Source organism: Macaca nemestrina, chromosome 19, assembly GCF_043159975.1.
Source record: "Macaca nemestrina isolate mMacNem1 chromosome 19, mMacNem.hap1, whole genome shotgun sequence".
Lineage (NCBI taxonomy): Eukaryota > Metazoa > Chordata > Mammalia > Primates > Cercopithecidae > Macaca > Macaca nemestrina.
The window spans coordinates 23143029-23154827 of NC_092143.1; positions in this window are offsets into that span (position 1 = coordinate 23143029).

An 11799-nucleotide genomic window follows, 5' to 3' on the forward strand; every position below is an offset into this window, starting at 1 on the left:
CTAGTCTTTCTAAGAAGCCCATGAGGTAGGTATTGTTATATTTACCAAGAACAGTCTCATGAAAATTTTGAGGGTAGTCAGAACAAGCCTCTAAAATAGATTAGAAAACAGGGTCATGGAGGTTAAATGACCTTCACAGCGTCATTTGACTTTAATGAACTAGTCTTCTTATCCCTTTCTCATGAACCAGTCTGTGATGACACCAGCATGTGAACTTTCTGACATTTGTCCTTACCTTATTGTCTTACTGGCCCATTTTGTTAGAAGGAGCAGAGTGTTTTGCAAAGTGTTTATTTAATAATCTCTGTACCCTCATAGATTCAAAATGAGGCATGGAGGGAGGATTACCCACCTAGGTTTTGAGAGGGTAGGTAGGTTTGAATAACGGAGAACTTAAAGGAGACGGGGCCAAGATAATAAACTCTCCTGCTCTCCGTTCCAGTGCTGTTCTGCTTTGCGCCATGTGGTAATGGGTGTGAGTGAGGCTGCCTGAGACTGGGTACTGGGAAACAGACTTGGAAACAGAGTTGAAATAGACTTGACACAGGAAGTTATTGCAAGTGTTTTCAGGATATACATCTGTAAGGTGATGAAGCAACTGACCTGTATTCTTGTGGCAAAAAAAGTCTCGGGTGTCTCTACACAGAGGTTTGGAGCTGGGACAGCCTCTTAGAGCTAATCCTATTTGAAGCATGGGGCCAGACCTCCGTATCCCTTCATAAGCCAGTCATTGGCCATAGGCTGTTCCCTAGGAGGGGCCGTCATCCTGGATGAGGCAGTTCCCTGCAGCAGAGGTAATTGCTGGTGGGTAACTCAGCTGTGAGTCCCCAGCACTCACTATTCTTAGCAGCAAAGGGTTGAGTGTATCTGTACTGAAGAGGGGATCTGGGTGGAGATCTCCTTAGTGTGCACCCAATCCAGCCCTCATGTCGCTGAAACCCACTTACTTCTTATAATAACTGCGCTATGTTTGGGAACATCTTCTATTGGATTTTGATTGGTCTGGTTTCCTGGGAGCTTACAAGTGAAAGTTTAGTGAGAAATACTACAGCGTTTGCTGCTGCAGTTTGGTCTCAAGGTTTATTACTGCCCTCCTCCTTTTTTTAAAAACATACTCATTCCCCTCAACTCTGGCTACTCCCTGTGCTGGTCTAGGTAACTTACCTGCTGGAAGTAATGAAACCCTCATCCCAGAGGGCCCTGAGCCTCAAGTTACTGTGCACTTCTCAGTCTATGGTTGCTATTCTTATGCATTACCGTTACATGGTGAGCATGGAAACATCAAGACACCTCTTAGTGGACCACCTGACTGCCAAGCATATTCTTCCCTACTTCTATTGTGTGGCAGAAGCAAAGCCCCTCCTGCTGGGCAGGGTCGATTACCCTTGCTAGGTGGTTGGTTGATTATTTTATTGCTAGTTTCTTGGTATGAGGATCCCAAAGTAACTGAGTGGCAGCTGTAGCTTAAAGTTCAAAGGGACTCTTTACTATGTCCCTAGGTACAAGTGTTCCTCTTTAGGGAGTTAGAATATTTAGATTGACAGAGGTTAACCCTGAGTGGATAGAAAACAAATATCCCAGGAGGGTTACTGGATGCACTGTTGGTAAATCATTCCATTTCTTGGTTCCTGGACCTGTTTATTCTACCTGCTGGGGACACAGAATCATATAGGTCATTTAAGGTATATGATGAGTCCTAGATGATAGTGCACCATCCTTCCATGGTATAATATCCAAAATGGCCCCTTTGCTGTATCATTAAGAGGGCATGCCACTGGTCTTTCAGGCCAGTGTCTTCTCAGTAGTGCAGTATGTGATAGAACCAGTGGATTCCATGGTCATGTATCCCTTTGTAATACCACCTCTGCTGTAAAATGGGTCACTGGGTCTTGAGGTAGTGTTTTGTGAAATCCCATCTTGGTGCATTAAACACCTTGCAAATCATTGGATAGCAGTACTGTCCACGCCTAATGGCAGGAAAGGAAAACACATAGCTGCAATAGGTGTCTATCTCAGCCAAGATAAATTGCTGCCCTTTTCAGGGTAGAAGAGGTCCAATGTAGTTGACTTGACACGAAATGCCTGGTTGATCTCTTTGAGGGATGGTACCACCACTGGGGGCTCAGCACTGGTCTCTATTGCTGGCAGGCTGGACATTTGGTGATGACAGTGGCAAGTAGCAGCTGCAAGTAGCTTTGGTAAGCTGGGGCCATGCATAGGCTTCATTCGTGCAATTACTGCTACTAAGTGTGATCAAGCACCGTCCCAGCACTGGGGTGGCTGATGAAAAAAAATAGGCTGAAGTCAGTTGGCCAATTCATTCTGTCAAGTTGGTTGTTTGGTGTCTTCCACCAGAGATGCTATGTAATGAGAATCAACAAATAATATAAAGATTTTCATCATTCATATTCTTTTCCTATAGGTTATTCACATGCCTCTTCCTAGACCTTCTTGTCCTCAGTCTTCCAAATGATCTGCCAAACCTCTGAATAACCAGCTAGGCTATTGTCCATAAGTTATTGTATAGCCTAGCCTTGGATCACTTATTTTCCCATGTAAGGTGGGTGATGGGGCAACTCCTGAAGCTCTGACTGCTGGGAAGATTTGCCTTCATTGCAGGCTTCTGGGTCACCCAAGAGTGTGTTGAAGTGCAGCAGTAACTCAGCCTTTTTTCTCCTACATCAGCTGGTCCTGAAGGACTCTCTCACAGTGAATGAATGATGCTGGGGCAGCAGGGGTGGAGGACATGTGGGCCTGGACCACCTGTTCATGAAGCTTACATGTGTCCTCTGAACTTGTTCATGCCTCATCCCTGTTGTTCCACTTCCATCTTTTAACCAATTATTTTTTGTGTGTCTCAGAAAGATATGATACTGATAGTACTATGCCACCTGCAAAGGCTCAAGGACCTGCAGAAATACATTCCATATTTCCTGTGTGGAGGACTTAGTAATAGCTTGTGAAACAAATGTTGGTACAAGTTGTCCATAGTTGAGCTACATCTGGGAAATTTGACGAGGAAAAAAGAGAATTTCAGAAGTAGCCAAAATACCTCTAGTCTTCAAGCAGGTAGGACTGGCTGATGGCTAGATGATGAAGGAGGCAAAGTTTGATTTTGCTTTCTATATAATTTTGTATTTGAATATTTTCATAGTAACAATTAGAGAGTGCTTGGGCTTTGGTGTTCAAAAGACAGAGATTAAAATCCTAGCTCCACTGTCTTCCAGCTGTGTGACCCCAGGCAACTTATTGAACCTGCCTGAGATTCAGTTTGCTAGCTAAGATTGTAATGACTAGTGCCTATCTCATATGGTTACTGTGAGGCCTACAAGACATATTCTTTATAAAGTGCTTAGCTTCGTGCCTGACACACAGGAGGCATGAAGTGCTGAATGAATGAGTGGATAACTGGTATTATTTTGAGCTGGTATGTGTAGGGTACCCAGTGCAGCATCTGTTATGAAGAAAAAGTGAAGGGGATGAGAAAAAAGGATCAAGATGAGTTTAAGTACCTCAAATGTTAGCACCTCTGCAAACTGGAAGGTGATAGGTACTGAGTGATGGGCAAAGGGTAGCCTGGTGATGTTTATGTGTCTTACAACTCCTCTTCCCCCAACTCTCTGTGTTTGAGGTGTCACCATCCCCAGTCTTGATGCCCCACCCCTCCTCAACTACTCCCTAGTTTCCCTCAGTCCTCCCCGCCCCATTCTTCCTCTTTTCTGCACTGATTTGGTTTGTTTCTCCTGATGGGCTTGCCCTCCCACCTTTTCTGCTTATCAAAATCCTACTCATCCGACCTCCTCTATTCAGCCTCCTGGGGTAAATCAGCCCATGTAAATCTTTGTCTTTGCTACTTTGTATCAAATGGTCAGGCCTGCAGTTAGTACAGAAGGCATCTCTGCTTACTTCACTTGTGTATTTCTCCTTTTCCTCTGAAGAAGTTAGAGTGGGCATCACAGTGCTCGGAAAAAAAAAAAAAGTATGGGCTCAATACATGTTTGTTGAATAATTATCATTTTGTCTGTTTAAGCCTTCTCTCAAATAAACAGGGAAGTCCCTGTGTAATTTTCAGAGTGACTTTGGAGACATCATGCTACTTGCCTGAGTCTCAATTTCATTATATTAAAAAAATGGAGTATTGAGGTTGATCACTGAGGTCCCTTTCAGTAAGAAAAGTACATGATTCTATGAAACCTGAGGCAAGAACTCATAGCTGTCACCCAGATGTTTGCATGGCTGGCTGCTTGTCATTCACATCATCTAGTCACTCTAACATATGACCCCGGCTTTTAATTTTAGGTAGTGATGCATTTTGCCTCCCTCCCTTTGTTCTTTCTTTTTGTCTTTGTTTATTGTCTGTCTCCTTGCTAAGATATGAACTCCAAGAGATCAGAGCTTATGTTTGATTCACAGTTGTATCCCCAGCACCTACACCAGTGCCTGGCACATAGTAGGTGCTCTATAAATATTTGTTCATGGAATGAATGAGGTCCATTCAACTGGATAAAGACAATTATACTTGAACTGTTAGTAGTCCAGACTCCTTACCACTGGGGAAGTTATTCTAGTTCATCCCATTTTCATCTAGAACTGGACATAAGTTGTCGTTCTGATTTACGTTTCTCTGATGGTGAATGACATTGAGTGCCTTTTCAAATGCCTGTTTGTCATTTGTATGTCTTCTTTTGAGAAGTGTCTATTCAAGTCCTTTGCCTATGTTTAAATTGGATTATTAGATTTTATTCCTATAGAGTGATTGACATCCTTATATATTCTTGTTATTAATCTCTTGTCAGATGAGTAGTTTGCAAATATTTTCTCCCACTCTGTGGGCTGTCCCTTTACTTTGTTGACAGTTTCCTTTGCTGTGCAGAAGCTTTTTAACTTGATGTGATCCCACTTGTCCATTTTTACTTTGGTTGCCTGTGTTTGTAGGGGTATTGCTCAAGAAATTTTTTCCTAGAGCAATGTCCTGGAGAGTTTCTTCCATGTTTTCTTATAGTAGTTTCATAGTTTGAGGTCATAGATTTAAGTCTTTAATCCATTTTGATTTGATTTTTGTATATGGCAAGAGATAAGAGTCTAGTTTTATTCTACCGCATATGGATATCTAGTTTTCTCAGCCCCAGAGTATGTTCTTGGCATCTTTGCCATAAATTAGTTCATTGTAGGTGTGTGGATTTGTTTCTGGGTTCTGTTTTGTTCTGTTGGTTTATGTGTCTATTTTTATGCCAGTACCATGCTATTTTGTTACTGTCATTCTGAAGTATAAATTGAAGCTGGGTAATGTGATTCCTCCAGTCTTGTTCTTTTTGTTCAGGAGAGTTTGGGCTATCCTGTTTTTTTGTGGTTCCATATAAATTTTAGGATTGTTTTTTCAATGTCTGTAAATAATGTCATTGGTATTTTGATAGGGATTACATTGAATCTGTAGATTACTTTGGGTAGTATGGACATTTTAACAATATAGATCCAATCCATGAACATGGAATGTCTTTCTATTTTTTGGCATTTTTCAGTTTATTTCATCGATGTTTTATAGTTTTCATTATAAATATCTTTCATTTCTTTGGTTAATTCCTAGGTATTTAATTTTATTTGTGGCTGTTGTAAATGGGATTACTTAAATTTTTTTTTCAGATTGTTCACTGTTGGCATATAGAAATGCTACTGATATTTGTGTATTGATTTTGTATTCTGCAACTTTATTGAATTTGTTTATCAATTCTCTTAGTTTTTTGGTGGAGTCTTCAGGTTTTTCCAAATAGAAGATCATATCATCTTCAATCAAGGATAATTTTGCTTCTTCCTTTCCAGTTTGGGTGCCTTTTATTTCTTTCTCTTGTCTGATTGCTCTAGCAAGGAATTCCAGTACTATGTTGAATAACAGTGGTGAAAGTGGACATCTTTGTCATGTTCCAGATCTTAGAGAAAAGGTTTACAGTTTTTCCCATTCAGTATGATACTAGCTGTGGGTCTGTTGTATATGGCTCTTATTATGTTGAGGTATCTTCCTTCCATACTCAGTTTTGAGGATTTTTATCATGAAAGGATGTTGAATTTTATCAAATGCTTTTTTAGCATCAGTTAAAATGATCATGTGGTTTTTGTCCTTCATTCTGTTGATATAATGTATCACACTAATTGATTTGCGTATGTTGAACCATCCTTGTATCTCAGGGATAAATCCCACTGGTAGTTATGATGGATGATCCTTTTAAATATATTGTTGAATTTGATTTGCTTTTATTTGGTTGAGGATTTTTGTATCAATATTCATCAGAGATATTGGCCTGTAATTCTTTCTTTCTTTCTTTCTTTCCTTTTCTTTTTTCTTTCCTTTCTTTCTTTTCTCTTTCTTTCTTCTTTTCTTTCTTTCTTTCCTTTCTTTTCTCCTTCCTTCCTTTCTTTCTTTTTCTTTTCTTTTCTCTTTTTTCTTTCCTTTCCTTTCTCTCTCTCTTTTCTCTTTCTTTCCTTCTTTCTTTTCTCCTTCCCTCCCTCCCTCCCTCCCTCCCTCCCTCCCTCCCTCCCTCCCTCCCTCCCTCCTTCCTTCCTTCCTTCCTTCCTTCCTTCCTTCCTTCCTTCCTTCCTTCCTTCCTTCCTTCCTTCCTCTCTTTCTTTCTTTCCTTCTTTCTTTCTTTCTTTCTTTCTTTCTTTCTTTCTTTCTTTCTTTCTTTCTTTCTTTCTTTCTCCTTCCTTTCTTCCTTTCCTTCTTTCCTCCCTTCCCTTCCCCTTTCCCTTCCCTTCCGTTTCCCCTTCCCCTTCTCCTTCCTTCCTTCCTTCCTTCCTTCCTTCCTTCCTTCCTTCCTTCCTTCCTTCCTTCCTTCCTTCCTTCTTCCTTTGTGTCTTTGTCTGATTTGGTATCACAGTAATACTGGCTTTGTAGAATACATTTGGAAGTATTCCCTCTTCCTCTATTTTTCAGAATAGTTTGAGTATCACTTGACTTTGCAGAATAAATTTGGAACTATTCCCTCTTCCTCAATTTTTCAGAATAGTTTGAGTAAGATTGGTATAAATTCTTCTTTAAATGTTTGGTAGAATTCAACAGTAAAGCCATTGGGTCCCAGGCTTTTCTTACTGGGAGACAGTTTATTATGGCTTTAATCTCGTTACTTGTTATTTGTCTGTTCAGGTTTTGGATATGTTTATGGTTCAATCTTGGTAAGTTGCATGTGTCTAGGAATTTATCCATTTTTTCTTCAATCTTGGTAGTTGGATGTGTCTAGGAATTTATCCATTGCCATAGAGTTGCTCGTAGTAGCCACTAATGATCCTTTAAATTTCTGCAGTATCAGTTGTAATGTCTCCTTTTTCGTCTCTGATTTTATTTATTTGGATCTTCTCTCTCTTTATTTTTAGGCCTGGATAAAGGTTTCTCAATTTTAGCTTTTCAAAAAAACAACTTTGCATTTTGTTGATCTTTTGTGTTGTTTTCTTCATTTCAATTTCATTAATTCCTCCTCTGATCTGTATTATCTCTTTTCATCTACTAATTTTTGGTTTGGTTTGCTCCTGCTTTTCTACTTCTTTAAGATGCATTGTTAGGTTGTTTGTTTAATGTTTTTCTTCTTTTTTGATGTAAACACTTTTATAGCTATAAAGCTATTAATTCAGTTTTTGAAGTTTTAAGCCTTCTTTTGTGACCTGACATATGTTCTATCTTTTAGAATGATCCATGTGCCGAGGAAAAGAATGTGTATCCTGCAGTTGTTGGATAAAATATTCTGTAAATATCCACTTGGTCTACAGTACAGATTCAGTTCAGTGTTTCTTTGTTGATTTTCTGTCTGGAAGATCTGTCCAGTGCTGAAAGTGGAGTATTGATGTCTCCAGATATTATTGTATTGGGGTCTATCTCTCTCTTTAACTCTAATAATATTTGTTTCATATATCTGGGTGCTCCAATGTTGGGTTCATACATATTTGTAATTGTTATATCCTCTTGCTGAATTATATTGTGACTTTCTTTGTCTCTTCTAATAGTTTTTGTCTTGGAATACATTTAGTCTGATATAAGTATAGCTCTTTTTTTTGTTTGTTTCCATTGGCATGGAGTATCTTTTTCCATCCCTTTATTTTCAGTCTATGTGTGTCTTTATAGTTAAAGTGTATTTCTTCCAGGTAGCAGATCAATGGGTCTTTTAAAAAAATTATTCATTCAGCCACTCTATGTCTTTTGATTAGAGAATTTAGTCCATTACATTCAATGTCATTATTAATAAGTGAAGACTTACTCCTACCATTTTGTTATTTGTTTTCTGGTTGTTTTGTGGCCTTCTCTTCCTTCTTTCTTTCCTTTCTATCTTCCTTTTAGTGAAGGTGATTTGAAGGTGATTTTCTCTGGTGATATGATTTTTTTTTTTTTTCTAGACAGAGTCTCACTCGGTTACCCAGGCTGGAGTGCAGTGGCTTGATCTCGGCTCACTGCAACCTCTGCCTCACAGGTTCAAGCAATTCTTGTGCCTCAGCCTCCCAATTAGCTGGGATTACAGGTACATGCCACCATGCCTGGATAATTTTTTATTTTTTAGCAGATATGGGGTTTTGTTGTGTTGCCCAGGCTGGTCTTGAACTCCTGAGCTCGGGCAGTCTGCCTGCCTTGGCCTCCCAAAATGCTAGGATTACAGGCATCTGGCCAATATGATTTAGGTTTCCTGCTTTTTACTTTTTGTGTGTCCATCACATATTTTTTAGTTTGAGGTTATTGTGAGGCTTCCAAATACTATCTTATAACCCATTATTTTAAATTGATAACTTAACACTGTTTGTATAAACAAAGAAGCAGAAAGAAAACTAATAAAGACACTACACCTTAACTTTGTCCCCCTGCTTTTTAACATTTTATTTCGATTTATGTCTTATTGACTGTTTTTTTCTTGAAAAGATGTCACAGTTATTTTTTTGATTGATTCATTGTCTATTTAAGAGAAGAGTGGTTTACACACCACAGTTAAAGTGTTATAACATTTTGTATTCTTCTGTGTACTTACTATTATCAGTGAGCTTTGTACTTTCAGATTATTCTTATTGCCCATTAATATCCTTTTCTTTCTAATTAAAGTACTGCCTTCAGTATTTTTTGTAGGACAAGTCTGGTGTTGATGAAATCCTTTAGCTTTCATCTGTCTGGGAAAACCTTTATGTTTGAAGGATATTTTCACTGGATATACTAGCCTAGGGTAAAAGGTTTTTTCCCTTCATCACTTGAACTACATCATACCATTCTCTCCTAGCTGGTAAGATTTCCACTGAAAAGTGTGCTGCCAGACATACTGAAGCTCCATTGTATGTTATTTGTTTCTTTTCTCTTGTGCTTTTAGGATCCTTTCTCTCTGTTGACCTTTGGGAGTTTGATTATTAAATGCCTGAGGTAGCCTTCTTTGGTGTTCTACAACCTTCTTGTACTTAGGTACTGATACCTTTCTCTAGGTTTGGGAAGTTCTCTGTTATTATTACTTTTAATAAACTTTCTACCCCATCTCTTTTTCTACCCCTTCATTAAGGCCATAATGCTTAGATTTGCCCTTTTGAGGCTATTTTCTAGATCCCGTAGGTGTGCTTCACTGTTTTTCATTCTTTTGTTTCCTCTGTGTATTTTAAAATAGCTTGTCTTCAAGCTCACTAATTCTTCTACTTGATCATTTCTGCTATTAAAAGACTCTGATGTATTATTTCGTAATCCAATTACATTTTTCAGCTCTAGAATTTCTGATTGATTTTTTAAAAATTATTTCAATCTCTTTGTTAAACCGATCTGGTAGAATTCTGAATTCCTTCTCTGTTACCTTGAATTTCTTTGAGTTTCTACAAAACAGCTATTTTGAATTATCTTTCTGAAAGGTCATATATTTCTGTTTCTCCAGGATTGGTCCCTGGTGCTTTCTTTTTTCCTAGATGGTCTTGATATTTGTAGTTGTCTGCCTGTATCTGGGCATTGAAGGGCTAGGTATTTATTGTAGTCTTTGCAGTCTGGGCTAGTTTGTACCCGTCCTTCTTGGGAAGGTTTTCCAGATATTTGAAAGAACTTGGGTATTGTGATCTAAGCTGGGATACCCCAAGCCCAGTAAGGCTGTGGTTTTTGCAGGCTCACAGAGGTACTGCCTCGATGGTCTTGGACAAGATCCGGAAGAATTCCCTGGATTACCAGGCAGAGACTCTTGTTCTGTTCCCTTACCTTCTCCCAAACAAATGAAGTCTGTTTTTCTGTTCTAAGTCATCTGGAACTGGGGATGGAGTGACATAAGCACCCCTGTGTCTATCACCTCTAGGACTGTACTGGGTCAGACCTGAAGCCAGCCTAGCACTGGATCTCATCCAAGGCCTGCAGTAATCACTCCTTGGCTACTGCCTATGTTTGCTCAAGGTCCTGGGACTCTACAATCAGCAGATGGTCAAGCCAGCTAGGCCTGTGTCCTTCTCTTCAGGGCAGCAAGTTCTCCCAGGCCCAAGGTAGGTCCAGTGGTGCCATCCTAGAGCCAGGGACTACAGTCAAAAACCTTAGAAGTCTACCTGGTGTTCTATTGTACTATGACTAAGCTGGCACTCAAACCACAAGATGCAGTCTTTCCCACTCTTCTCTCCTTTTTCCAAAGGCAGAGGAGCCCCACCCCATGGCCATCACCACCGCAGGCCCATGGGGAGTACTGCCAGACTACTGCGGATGTTCCCTTAAGGCCCAAGGGCTCTTCAGTCAGCTTGTAAATGCTGCCTGTCCTGGATCTCACCCTCTCACCCTTTAGGGCAGTGGGCTCCCCTCTGGCCCAGGGCAGGTCCAGAAATGCCATCCAAGAGCCAAGTTCTGGAATTGGGGATCATAAGAACCTACTTGGTGCTCTACCCTCCTGTGGCCAACCTGGTACGTAGGTGAAAAACAAAGTTCCTTTTCCTTTTCCTTCTGCTATTCTCAAGCAGAAAGAGTCTCACCCTGTAGCCATCACAGCTGGGAATGTGCTGACTGTCACCTGAAGCCAGTGAGTCTCAGAGTCTTACCCAAGGCCTTCTATATAGTGCCTGGGTATTGCTGCTGGTTATTCAGAGCCCAAGGACTCTTCAGTTAGCTGGTGATTAATCCTGCCAGGACTGGTTTTTTTTTTCCCTTCAAGGCAGCAGATTTCCTTCTGGCCCAGGGTGTGTCTAGCAATATCATCTGGGAACTAGGACTTGGAAAGGGAGCCTCAAGACTGTGACTTGAGCCCTATCCTGCTGTTCCTGAGCTGGTATCCAAGATGCAAGACAAGGTCCTTCTCACCCTCCACTCTCCTCTTTACAAGTGGAAGAAAAGAAGGGTCTTCTTTGGAGCTGTGATCTGTGCAGTTTGGGGGTTAGAGGAGGGGTGATTCCAGCACTTCCTTAACTGTCCCAGCTAATATCTCACAGTAAGTCATGTTCCCTGTCAGTCCACTGGCTCTGGGCCCAGTTCAGCACTAGCACTTTCCCAGGAGTTGCAGTCCTTGTGGCCTAGACTGCCTTTCAAGTTTATTTAGGTACCCATAGCACTTTAGCCTGTGGCGGTGAGGCTAGTAGGAGCTCAAGTTCTGACTACTGGGATCGGTGATTCTCCTCTGGCTAGGGCTGGTTTAAATGCCCTGTCTGTGTGTGGGTATCAACTGAGTTTGGTCTGATTTCTCTTTCTGCACCGGTGATTTCAATGCTTCACAATTGCTGTACTCTCCCTCTCCTCAGCAAGCAAAACTACTCTCCACACAACACCACTGCTGCATGGAGAAGGGTGAGGGGTGGCAAGCGACTATTTAAGATGGTTTTTCCTACCTTTTCATGCCTCTTTCATCAACGTGA